Source organism: Balearica regulorum, chromosome 31 (genome assembly GCF_011004875.1).
Source record: "Balearica regulorum gibbericeps isolate bBalReg1 chromosome 31, bBalReg1.pri, whole genome shotgun sequence".
In the NCBI taxonomy this organism is placed as follows: Eukaryota; Metazoa; Chordata; class Aves; order Gruiformes; family Gruidae; genus Balearica; species Balearica regulorum.
In genome coordinates, this window is record NC_046214.1 from 99791 (window position 1) to 112896 (window position 13106).

Sequence of the window (13106 nt, forward strand, 5' to 3'; positions counted from 1 at the left end):
CAGGCACAGGGAAAGGAGCCTGGAGAGTGGTTCGTTTTGCTATCAGTGGACTTCCATCGACTGGATCCGGTGCAGCACCCAGACACACCTCATGGCATTGGCAATAAGGCAGGTCACCTCTGAGCAGCCTCCATGGCCACATAAGAGCCTCTGTGGGAGGCAGTCAGTGTCAGTGATGTCCCTGGGCTGGGTCTGCCTCCCAGCCTGACCAGCATGTCCCTGGCAGAGTCCCCCTGTGACCCCAGGCCCCACAGCCCACTTGCTCTGCAGAGCAGCTCCCCCAGCTCAAGGGCTGTGGAGAGCATGGGCAGGGGGTGTAGGAATGGCTGGCCAGGCCAGCACAGATGTGCCCACCTTGAGGAAAGGCTCTGTACGGACATGGGATGTCCTGGTGTTGTCCCAAAAGTGGGACTGTTTACCCGATGTGCAGTACACCAATACACACACAGAGCAGAGGTATTTTATTTATTTCACGTCTGCGCAGAGATGGTTGCAGGGTGGTAATGCCAGAAAGCTAGCACACTGCACACAGAAACTACAACGTATTTATCTTGTTAGAGGATTAATAAAAACCTGCCTAAATTTATGCTAATTGGTTTGCAATTACTGCATCATCTACTATTGGGTAAGGATATTTAAAATAACACACATGCTCCTTGAGTGTGTGGGGGGGTAATTTACATAGCCTTGCTGGAAAAGGATCAGATCAGGGAATACTCAGGCAAACTGGACATACATAAGGCCCTGGGCCTTGACGACTCCTGATGACTTCCTTAACGTTCCTGTGCCTGGAAAGGGTTTCCAGCATTAGCTGCTCCATCATCTTCCCAGGAAGGGAGGTGAGTCTGACTGGCCTGTAGTTCCCTGGGTCTTCCTTCTGTTCCTGCTTGAAGACAGGAGTGACATTTGTTTTCCACATCTGGGCTCTGGGCCTCTTTATTTGGCTGGGCTCTGGACCCCTGCCTATCGACTGAGGTCTGGCGCTTGGCAGGTCATGGTGTTATGCCATGGTACATCCCATAAAGGTGTGGCCAGCTCAAAGAAATGGATGCCATGAAGGAAGTGATAGCAGGTGTGGCCATTTCTTGATGGCAATGAAATATAGGGTGATCTGTCCAACTCCTCCTACCTTCCTTGCTCCAAGCTCCCTTTAGGTATGTGTCGTGGTTTTACCCCAGCTGGCAGCTGAGCACCACGCAGCCGCTCGTTCACTCCCTCCCCATCAGGATGGGGGAGAGAATTGGAAGAGTTAAAGTGAGAAAACTTGTGGGTTGAGATAAAGACAGTTTAATAGGTAAAGCAAAAGCCGCACGCACAAGCAAAGCAAAGCAAGGAATTCATTCACCACTTCCCATGGGCAGGCAGGTGTTCAGCCATCTCCAGGAAAGCAGGGCTCCGTCATGCATAACGGTTACTTGGGAAGACAAACGGCATTGCTCCGAACGCCGCTGCCCCCCCGCCCCCCCCTTCCTCCAAGCTCCTTATAAACTGGGCATGACGTCACATAGTATGGAATATCCCTTTGGTCAGTTTGGGTCACCTGTCCTGTCTGTGTCTCCTCCCAACTTCTTGTCCACCCCCAGCCATCCCACTGGCAGGGCAGTGCAAGAGGCAGAAAAGGCCTTGGCCCTGTGTAAACACTGCTCAACAATAAGTCCATAGAACAAAAACATCTCTATATTATCAATGCTGTCTCCAGCACAAATCCAAAACGTATCCCCACACTAGCTACTCTGAAGAAAATCAATCCTCTCAGCTGAAACCAGGACATTATGAAATGTAGATGTATCATGTGACGATACAAATGTGTCACCAGAACACAGTTTCCCCATTCAAAGTGTTGGCAGAAAATGGCTGTATAAGTCTCTCTTTCCATAGAGGGAGAGAAAGTGTCATCATCTTGCTGGTCCGTGTCCATGTCCTATGAAAAAATTCATGAGAATTTACAGAATATATATTTAAATTCCATCAGGATCAATATGAACGGAGGATTTCTGATATCATGTAATATGTAAGCAGAAAAAATTAAGAACCGTTGGAAAAATAAAGAATCCTTCCTTACTGTTTAGTATTGAACTCTTTTGACTTTGACTAGACTCCTGAAATCTCTCTAATTAGCCACATAAGAACTGAAGACCTAAAGGAAAATTATGCACAGAGCGTTGGCTCATTAGGGAGTTTTGCATGTTAATTAGCCCTCTGGTGCCATCTTCCTGAACTGCAGGTCCGGAAAGATTGAACAAGTGTCTAAAGAAGTAAAAGCAGCAAACCTCCAAGTTTCTGAGAGTTTTAGTGGGCCCCAGGGAAGGCGATCACTCAAGAGATCATGGAGGGAATGACCAGACAAGGAGATTTACAAAGGCATGTAGTGGTAGGCCACGAGGTAATGGCTGTGAGCTGAAGGAGGGTAGATTTAGATTAGATATTAGGAAAAAATTCTTCCCTGTGAGGGTGGTGAGGCACTGAGAAGTTGGTTGTGGAGGCCTCATTCCTGGAAGTGTTCAAAGCCAGGTTGGATGGGGCTTTGGGCAACCTGGTCTAGTGGAGGGTGTCAATGCCCATGGCAGGGAAGTTGGAACTAGATGATCTTTGAGGTCCCTTCCAACCCAAACCATTCTGTGATTCTGTGGTTGTCCCTGGGAGCTGGTAAAACAGAAAGTCAGAGGCACTGGTCACATGTGGAAAATGAAATGTGGAGGTGGCTGTGAAAGCCCTAAATGTGTTTCACCAAGCAGGATGCCCAAGTCCTGACCCCCATTCCCTGAGGAGGGGACCCTGTCCCTCATGAGATGCTTACAGCTCTTCCTGGGAGCAGTGTGATGGGGGGGTGCATGATGCCAAGTGCAGGTCAGTGGTAGGACAGCTCCTGGGCTCTATGGGGAGTGGGTGAGGAGACAACAAGGCCCTGGGACTGTAAGGGACTGGTGCCTTCTCATGGGACTCAGTGGAAGAGACAGCAGCCACTGTGGAGAGGACAAGGACTTCTGGCCTGGTGTTGGAGGAGGGCCCAGCCGCACCAAGGCCATCAGCTGTTTGCACCACAGACGGTCCTACGCTGTCCTGTGCCTGTTCCAGTTTCCATGAGGACTTTAGCTACCTCCTCCTGCTTCCTCATCTCACTCTGACCTTGGGATCTCCCAAGCTTTACTGATGCCGGTGAAAGGCAAGATGCTAACTGCGGTACAACTTGCTTAGAAGAATGAACACTAATTGAGACTATGAGCTTTTACCTCAGGGTCCATGCGACCTGAAGACCCAACCTAAGGCAGCTCTTACCGGCTGAGAACATCCCATGTCAATGATAAACCCATGGAAGATTTACCTTTCAAAAAACCGGGCGTATAACCACGGCCAGAACAGCAACCGACCAGCATCCAGGATAATCCCCCCACCTGAGCTGGACAACGCTTTAGAACAAAGAGAATTAACATACCACTGACCGTTTGTCTGTACCACCTGCACGGGACAAGGATGTAGTAACTGATGAGCCCATCCCTTAACGGGAGGGATTGCATTGGTCTACACAACTGTACTGTAACAGATACAAACCCTGCTTTCCTCTGTACTGGGGTCCTCCAGGCATTAGGCTGAGGCATGGCTGCATGCCCCTCCCCGCCAGGAACACAGAGGGCTCTCTGCAGCTGTCTGCAGACAGCCACCCAGCAGCGTTTTCATGGCCTTAGCACTGAGGGGTCTTCTCCATGGGGCTGCTGGAGAACACCGGGATGCCATGGGAGAGCTGTGCCCTGCGGGAGGGCAGCCTGCAGCCCAGCAAGACCCCTCAGGGAAAGAGTCATATGTCCTAAAGATGGGGTGACCAAAAGGACAGTTGGCTGTCTCCCAGTCCTGCAAAATGCATTGCCCAGAGCTTCCAATCCAGGTGGGAACAAAGGCAGCATGGACAGGAGGGGAAACATAGATAAATGCCCCACTGCTCCTGTCAACAGAGGCAGGATAGACAAATGGGTATTCGGGAGTTTCTCCTCATTAGGGACCCTGCTGAGAAGGACTGACAGCCTGAACTCCCATGGCATTGGGGCCATAGGCTGTGCTCCATGGGAGAGGAGACCTGATGGGTGGTGGTGTGTGCTCCGGGGGAGGTTTCTGCACTGCAGGGGATGGCAGGGAGGTACCCAATTCCCCCTCCCACAGTGTTTCTGAGAGTAGCTGCCTCTCCCTCCCTGCCCATGTCTCTGCTGCCTGGAGCTGTCCCTGCCAGGAGCTGTTGCTCTGTCCACACCTCTCCTCCCTGTCCCTGCTCACAGAGCCCATCCCACCCTCTGTGTGCTCAGCTCTGCCCTGCAGACCCCTCCTGGCAGCAGGGCACTGCCCAGGGGCACCTCTGTGTGTGCAGAAGCTAAGGAGCCGCTCAGACAAATCCCAGAGATACCGCCAAGGTGATGCTGTCGTGCTGTCTTTAGGCTGAGAAGTGCCTTAGGGGACTCTATGAGGTTCCTTGCAGATCTGCCCATCTCTCACTATAGTGCTCCTGGAGCCTCAGTGTCTAGTTCAAACTCCACAGCTCCATTACTCTTCCCTGACCCCCCTCCTCTCTCCCAGTGCAGAACATGAACTGGACATGAACTGAGGGCCAGGGAAGCAACTTTGGTCTCAAAGAGCAGCTTCATGGACCTTCCTATGGCAAAGCCTTCTCTGGGAATAGTCCCATGGTGAGTTAGATCTCGGATCTCTTAGTGTAACACTAAAAGCGTCTCAGAGTGTTGTCCACACCTGACAGATCCACTTCCATTCCACCCAAACAAATAGAATAAACCTTAATGCCATGACTCAGGAATGCACAAACTGAAGAAGGAAACCCTTGTTTTGACTGTCACCTCTGAAAGATCCTCTCCAGAAGTGTCCTGGGAGTGATGTGGAGCTGTGAGCAGCCCTCACCCATGCAGCACCCACTCAACAGCAGAAGGACCCTGCCTGGCTCGAGGTGACTCCTTCCATCCTGATCTTCCCCCCACAGCACTGTGGGGAGCTCCCCGGGCAGGCTGAGTGCTGACCCTGGCAGGTGGCAGAGTCCCTGCCCTGGCACACAGCCCCTGGGCTGCAGGGACCCTGCTCTGAAGGACACAACTGGGCACCCCTGGCTGCACACCCGCCCTCACACCCTGCAGTCATCCCTGGGAGAAGGCAGCTGTCATGCTCTGTCCCTCTGAAGGTGCAGCAGGCAATCCCTGATGTGGAGCACATCCTTCTCCTCTGTACTAGGGCATCTGTGAGAGGCCTCCTGAAAGTTCCTACAGGCTATGGTATGAACCAGGTCTAGGAGACCCCTGCAGAATACTCATTGTTATTGCCCTGCAGCTCAGAGACTTTCCATATAGAGGGCTGTGAAGATGTCTCTTCCAGTGAACTCTCAGCTCTCCTCCCAACCCAGACTGCCTTTAAGCTCTCTCTGCCTCACTCCTCGCCCCTCGGTGCTTACAGGCAGTGCTGTCAGCCCTGCTGCGCCTTGAAGAAAAGCTGCTCCTGGGCAGAGCTGTCTCTCTGCCGTGCTGCCCAGTTTACATGATCTCCCTCCATCCCAGGAGCCCAGCCCAGCTCAGCAGCAGAGGACCAGCCCAAGGCAGCACTTTCTCTGCCCCCTCTGGGCTCCCGCCAGGTGTCCCTGGGGCTCCAGGGGAACCTGCTGTGAAACAGGCTGAAGGAATCACTGCTGTTCCCTCCCTCAGCTGGGGAGAGACACTTCTTTCCAGCACTGTCAATTTCCTGCTCAGAGGTAGAGTTGCATCTAAACATCACCTTTCCTTGTCCCATCTTTAGGCCGAATACCCAGACAGTGAAAGTGAGGGATCTCCTTCGCCACTGCGAAGGGAAGGGATTCAGGTGAGGCAATCGAGACATCTTATTCTGGGTCTGTAGTCCTGGGGCTACAAGGGCTCTCAGCTCCCTTCCATGACTGCCACAAACCCACAGGAGATGGGATTCCTCCTGCCTCTCTTCAGGTGTGCAAAAAAGGACATTTGCACGTGAGCTCTTTGTCTCAGCTCCCCTGCTAATTAATGGAGTCGGAGGGCAGGAGTGAGTTCTTCAGAGGCAAATACCTGGTGACATTTGAGGTGCCAGAGCTGGCCCAGGGTATGTGCAGGAAACTGCAGGCTCCCGTGGAGCGGTTCTTATGGATAGGGCAGTGTATGGGGCTTCATCTTGGAGGCTGTTGGGAAATCCCTTTGGCAAACTGAAATGGCAGGAGATGGCCACATTTAGGGCAATGAAACTTGTCCCTGCTCAGTGCGGGCAGGGCAGCCTATAGAGGTGTTCTTCCGTCCCGGTGGAGTTGTTTTGCACAGGGAGAGCCAAGTTGCTCTCTTTCTCTTCTCCATCCCCTCCATTTATTAGATCACCTTCGACTATAGTGTCTCGTGGCCTCCTGGCAGGGCTGCGCAGCCCAGGCCGTCTTCCTTCTGGGTTTGGTGACAGCAGGCTTTGCTCGCTCTGTGGGCACCTCGTGTCATCTTTATCATCATCTACATCTCATATCATCTTTTACATTGCCATCTGCAATCCATCCTGAGCACACCTCTGCCATAAAGCAAGGTCTTTACGTAAATGGGGTCTTGGGACTCAGTTCCAGTTTTCTTTGTGACAAGTCTGAGGGTGGCCCCAGTGTCACAGCTGGGGTGCTGCAGCCCAAAAGTGCACCAATGACCTCAGCCTGGGGCACAGACAGGAGGAGCTGGAGCCCTGCATGCCATCACAGAAGTGCCACATGTGACGGAATAACTGCTGAGGTGTGATGGGACAGCTTGCACAGCTCGGGGGATGTGCAGGATGGACACAGGCTCTTCAGGAGACGTTTGTCATCTGTTTGATGGAGCAGCTTGGAAGTATGGACCTCACTATGGAATGGACAACAGGGTAGTAACAACTGCAGGATTTTGTGGGCAGGAGCACTGAAGGGCAGAGCACAAGTACTGAGCACTGAGCAGAGCTCAGTACCGCTGGTCTCTAAGGACAGCCTCCTGCAATGGCCCATATGGATATTCAGTTGACTCTCTCAAGGGAACTCAATGGCACCAAGATGAGCTGTTACTACCGAAGTTAGAGTTAAAGAAGAAACAAAGACAGTGCGGGACTGCTGCAGAACTTAGCAAGAGCAGGTGTAAACAGGTCTGAGATGCTCTATGTTGCCTTTGGCTCAGTCTTCTTCAGCAAGGTCTCCTAGGCCCTTGCGCCTTGAGGCAGAACCCATGGAGAACAGCTGTCAGGGGGTGGGGATGAAATCTGGGGTCAAACTCAACCCTTGACAGTCCATGAGATGGGAGGGACTTCACCCAAGGATGTTGAGAGAGCAGGCCAAAGTCACGGGGACACTGCTCCATGTCATACTGGACAGGTGATCACTTTAGCAGAAGCCACTCAGCTGGTACACACCAGAGGATCTGCTAACCTTCCTGGTCCTGCCCAAACAAAGCCTGCGCATACTGTGGGACAAGGTAAGGTCCCCATAGCGCACACAGGGAGTTGGCTGGGGAAGGCAGTGTGGGCTGCTCCTCCCCTGGGAACAAGCAAGCCCATCTGTGAGATTGTCTTATCTCAGGGACCTGGCTGTACTCGGTGGGTAATGTGGAAGGATGGGAGATCTGATGTGTACCTCAAGGAGATCTAGCCTTGGGGGAAAATACTCCATGATGTGAGTTGTATATTCTAGGAAGCAAGGCAGCAGGAACCACTTGAACCAACAGCGGGCAATCCTCACGAGAAATGGGGCGAGTACTTCACCTGTCCTGAGTGATCACCTTGGCAGATGGGACCCAAGTCATTGACACATGTGGGGGTGGAGGGAGTGGGCCTGGAATGAGTGAATAATATCAGTGTACGTCAAGGAAAAGGGCATAGTGGTTAATGAGGAAGTGTAAACCTGACTGTTGGAAGTAAAGCTGGTTTAAGTACGTAGTACAAGTTGTAAGTGTTGGTAAGAGGGGATTGTGGGAACGAGAAAGAGAGAGAATGGAAAGGCTTGAGTAGGGTGTAGAAATGCAACAACACAGAAACTGGGCGATTGTGTACATCCTGAATGTGTACACTCAGGTGTATCATGTGGGACCTGAGCATGACGGAAATGCTGTGGAATAAGGGTGTGGATTGTACTGGGACTAGTTGGGATGGGGTTAATTTTCCTCATAGCAGCTCATATGGTGCTTCGCATTGGTGGCCAAAAGAGTGGTGATAACACACCCATATTTTAGCTATTGCTGACCAGTGCGTGCACAGTGTCAAGGCCTTCTCTGTTTCTCTTCCCCTCCAATGAGTAGTTTGGAGTTCTTGAAAGTGGAAGAGCAGGGCCAAGCATTTTGCTCTGTATGGATTTCTACGTCCATGTTTTTTGTAGTGGAGGGGCAGCAGTAGCCCCTGTCAGAAGAGACAGTGGGTTGCCCCATGCCCTACACAGCCAAGTCAACCAGCACTGCAATAGCCCTACTGCTGGCACAAGCTGAGTGTCCTGGTTCTGGCAAGGATAAAGTTAATTTCATAAGGAGCCAGGACAGGTGAGCCAAGCTGGCCGGGGGCTATTCCATACCATGTGACATCATGCTCACCATAAAAGGGGGCTAGTCGGGCAGGGGCGGGTTCGGCGGGTCGGCGTGGCTCCAGGACAGGCTGAGCATCCGGTCGGTTGGTCTTCGGATTGGTAAATCATTCTCTGTTATCACCCATTGTTACTATCTGTTATCAGCACTGTGGTTGATTGTTTTCCCTCTCCCTTGTTGTCCCAGTAAACTGCCCTTATCCCAACCCTCAAGGCTTTGCCGTTGTTTTTCCGTTCTCCTCCCCAGCCCGCCAGGAGAGGGGTGAGCAAGCGGCACGTGGCACTTAGCTACCGGCTGGGGCTAAACCACGTCACTGAGCTTATCAGCAAAGCTGGTGGTGCCTCTGTGAAAATATATTTCAGAAAGGGCACAAATGCCAGAGCGAGACAGGAGTAAGGTGGTGGTGGTGGGAAACAGTGAGAAAAAAAACCTGCAGACAGCAAGGTCAGTGAAGAAGCAGAGGGTGGAGGTGCTGCAGGCACCAGAGCAGAGATTCCCATGCAAATCATGAAGTCCATGGTGAGGCAGGCTGACCCCCACCAGCCCATGGAGGTTAATGTTGGAGCAGATACTCACCTGCAACCCTTGGAGAACCCCATTCCAGAGCAGGTGGTTGCCCCCTAAGGAGGTTGTAACCCTGTGGGAAGCCCATGCTGGAGCAGGCTCCTGAAGGACTTCTGACCTGTGGGGGACCCACCTTCCACTAGACCAGGTTGCTCAAAGCCCCATCCAACCTGGCATTGATGGGATGGGGCTTCCACGGATGGGGCATCCACAACTTCTCTGGGCAACCTCTGCCACTGTCTCACCACCCTCACCAGATAAAATTTCTTCCTTAAGATCAATCTAAACCTGCCCTCTTCCAGTTTAAAAGCATTGCCTCTTGTCCTAACACTACAGGCCCTGGTAAAAACTCTCCCTCTTCCCGTAGGCCTGCCCTATATACTGTCTGCCTGCAATAAGGTCTCCTGTCGCAAATCCTGATCCAGAGTCCTGCCAACTACACCAATTTGTCACAGATGAGTGGTTTAGACCAATTAAAGAACCACCACCAGAAGTATCCGCAAAAGTGGTTTTACTGCAACTTAACAAATTTGGATGGCAAGGATCACTCTATTCCTTACTGCACAGAGGCTGTAACAATGATTCACAGTTACCAAAACAGAATCAAAGTCACCAATACAAAATCTTAGTGCACTGTTACACAAGGTTAAGCATGGTATCAGTCACTTTAGCAAAGATGTGCAGTGGGTAAGACGTCTCAGCCTCGAGGAATAACCTTGAGAGGTGTCCCAGCTCAAGGAGAGATCACCACTGGGCAGCCAGCTGCTTAGCAGGGAGAGCTCCAAGAAGATATCCTTAGGCTGCCATATTTATGGAATAAAGTGGTTGGCTTGTAGTCAAATTCCATGTGATGGGAAAGGTATGCATGAGACTCCTTGTACCCACAGCTTTCTTTGTTCCTTGACAAATGAGTCTTGGAGGAACCACCTGTTATTCATGTCTTAATCACTTGATGGGTGTTCCAGTTTCCAAGCCCATATACATCAATGCTCACCATGTCCCTCTGCTCCTGTTTTCCGAGAACAGACTGCAACTAGAGAAGTTGTTGGCCAGGTTACACCTGGGCCTTTACCTCCTTTGACCCTGAACCAAACTACCAGTGGTTTGGTCAGGGAGTCGAGTGGATCCGTCACAGGGACTCAGCTTCCTCCCATACCTGCCACAAACCCACAGGTGGCGGGAGTCCTCTTGCGTCAGTTCACCTGTGTGCACACAATACAGTCCTCCAAAGAGGGGAAGAAATCACATGTCCATCCTGTCTTCAAGAAGGGCATGAAGAAGGACCCAGGGAACTACAGGCCAGTCAGCCTCACCTCTCTCCCTGGGAAGGCGATAGAGCAGCTAATCCTGGAAACATTCTTCCAGGCACATTGTACTGGTTTGGGCTGGGATGGAGTTAATTTTCTTCACGGCAGCCTCCATGGTGCTGTGTTTGGGATTTGTCACCAAAACAGAGTTGCCAACACACCGATGTAGCTATTGCTGAACCATGTTTGCACACAGCATCAAGGCCTTCTCTGTTCTCTCTCTTCCTCCCCAGTGAGTAAATTGTATTTGTGGATGAGGGAAGAGCAGGGGATGTCATTCAGCAAGACAAAGATTTACACTGTGTATTGGTGGTGGTGTCCAGGGTTTGGCAGCAGGGGGGATGCAGGGGTGTCCTCTGTGAGAAGACACCAGGGGCTGCCTCCCTGCCAGACAGAGCTGGTTCCAGCAGGCTCCAAGCAGATCCACCAGTGCACAAAAATGAGCCCATCAGTGAAGCTGGTAGGACCTTTACAAATATGTATTTAAGAAAGGACACAACTGCCAGAATGGGAGAGGAGTAAGGGATGAAAAATATAAGAAACAGCCCTGCAAACACCAAGGTTGGTGAAGAGGGAGGGGGAAGAGGTGCTCCAGGCACAAGAACAGATAGTTTCCTGCTATGGTGAATATCGGAGTACGCCAGGTATTTCCCTGCGGCCCATGGAGAAGACCCTGGTGGGGAAAGTAAGCCCTGCAGTCCATGAAGGACTCAACACCGAAGATGTTGGATAATTTCTGAAAGAATGCTGGATGGAGGACAGCCCATGCTGGAGCAGGTTTGTGTTGAAGGACTGTAGCCCATAGGAGGATCCCCATGGGAAAAAGTCTTTGAGGGAAGGAGCAGCAGAGAGGAACTGTTATGGACTGACCACAACCCCCATTCCCCATCCCTCTGCACTGCTCAGTGGGGAGGAGATAGAGGAGGTGGGAACGAAGGAGTGAGTGAAGTGGAGCCAGGCAGAAAAGGGTGGGGGGAGACCTTCCCTGGGGAAGGAGATAAGGTCTTCCACCAGCCCCACGCTTCTTCCACCCTCAGCCTTTGCAGTTGCACGTGCCTGGTCTGCCCATTTCCCTTCACCACTGTCACGTTTGTACAAGGCCCACAGACATCTTGGCATGCCCAGTGTAAGCTGGCCTCCACCAAACCTGGAGCCCACCTGGCCTTGGGGTCAGGGAGGAGCCAGGTCCCCTCTGCTCGGGGCTGGGCACAGCTTTCCCCTGGGAACCTCCCTGAGGAGCACTCCTCCTGGGTGCCAGCCTGTGGCCTGGCACGGGTGGCATGGGGACCAGGGCTGCTGGGGCAGGGCTGAAGTAGCTCAGCTGGGAGAGCGTTAGACTGAAGATCTAAAGGTCCCTGGTTCAACCCTGGTCTTCAGCAATCACTTTCTCCCTTAGGTTTTTGCAGAGTCGCCTGGCTTCCTCCAGCCTGCCCCAGCCCTGCTTGCTCCTTCACCTCTTGCCAGAGCACTGTCCCAGCTCTGTAGCTGCAGACCTGAAGCTCAGAAGGAGCCTTCCTCCAGCACCACGAGTCCCCAGCCTTCCCCTGGGCAGGACTCTCCATTCAGTGCTCCTCTGGGGTGGGCTCCAGCTCTCCCTGCTTCCCTGCTGCACAGGGATCAAGATCTCTCCACTGCGCCGTCTCTGCAAAGTCCCTGTCTCTCTCCTCTTTGTCATTCTCCATGGTGCACAGACTGCTCCTCTCCTCACACCCCCCTTCACCTGGTTCTCAGTTCCCAGACCAGAGGCCACTGTCCCCCCACTCCCAGGCAGAGGCACTCCCTGGAGCTGAGGCCTGAATGGCAGCATCCTTCCTCTGGAGGTCTGTCGCAGCGAGACCTCTGATGTGCCCAGGACAGCTGACCAAGCCGTGCTGAGGATCACCCACTGCAGTGCATGGGCGTCATGTGTAGTCACACACTGGCCTGAGCAGAGTTTCTTGCCCCCTTTGACCCGCCTGCTGCAAGGACTGATGAAACACCTCTGTGCTCCTCTCTGGGCATCAGCCCCAGGGAGATGGAAGCCTGCCCTTCACCCCACCTCCAGGGATGCTGGCGGGGACCGGGTGGTGCAGGGGGAGGCCCGCTACCTGGATGAGGGGGGGAGAGGTTTCTGTCCCCATGTCCCCCCACTGCACACCCTGGGGTGCCATCAGAGCCTGGGGACACCTCACCCCAGGGAGGGTGTTTCCCTCACCCTGTTCCTCTGCTCCCCCTGTGGAGCTGGGGACAGATGGGAGACAGACAGCTGTTGCCCTGGGTGGCAGAGGAGGGTCAGGGGTTTTCTCCTCTCCATCAAGCCCAGAGTGGGTCAGAGCCTGCAGCAAGAGCCTCCTTCTGAGACATGGAAGGGGCAATGCTCTGCAGTGCATCCCTGTGCCAGGATCAGGCCCCCGTGGAGAGGCCATCCTGACTTCCCCCATCTCAGGAGGCTTCAAATGCTGTTTTCTGCAGAGGGTCCCCTGGCACCCAGGGGACAACAGGGCTGTGCTTGTCATAGACGTGTCATGGCAGGAGAGTGTCTGTCCTGCTGGCAGGTGTGAAGGGGATGTAGCTCAGCGGCAGAGCGCCCGCTTCGCATGTGGGAGGTCCTGGGTTCGATCCCCGGCATCTCCAAGGGTGCTTTTTCCCTGAGTCCCCAGCCTCAGGCGGGTACAGGCTGGAGCTGGAGCACTGGTCCTCTCCAGGCACTGTG

At 53.0% G+C, this 13106-nt stretch overlaps 2 non-coding genes across 2 annotated transcripts; both read left to right on the forward strand.

Annotated features, from left to right (window-relative positions):
* The first annotated feature begins 11720 nt into the window (after nt 1-11720).
* TRNAF-GAA (transfer RNA phenylalanine (anticodon GAA)) lies at nt 11721-11793 on the forward strand. Its single transcript has one exon. It is a non-coding gene; the product is annotated as a tRNA-Phe (tRNA).
* A 1162-nt stretch (nt 11794-12955) lies between these two features.
* On the forward strand, nt 12956-13027 carry TRNAA-CGC (transfer RNA alanine (anticodon CGC)). The gene has a single exon. It is a non-coding gene; the product is annotated as a tRNA-Ala (tRNA).
* The last annotated feature ends 79 nt before the right edge of the window (nt 13028-13106 follow it).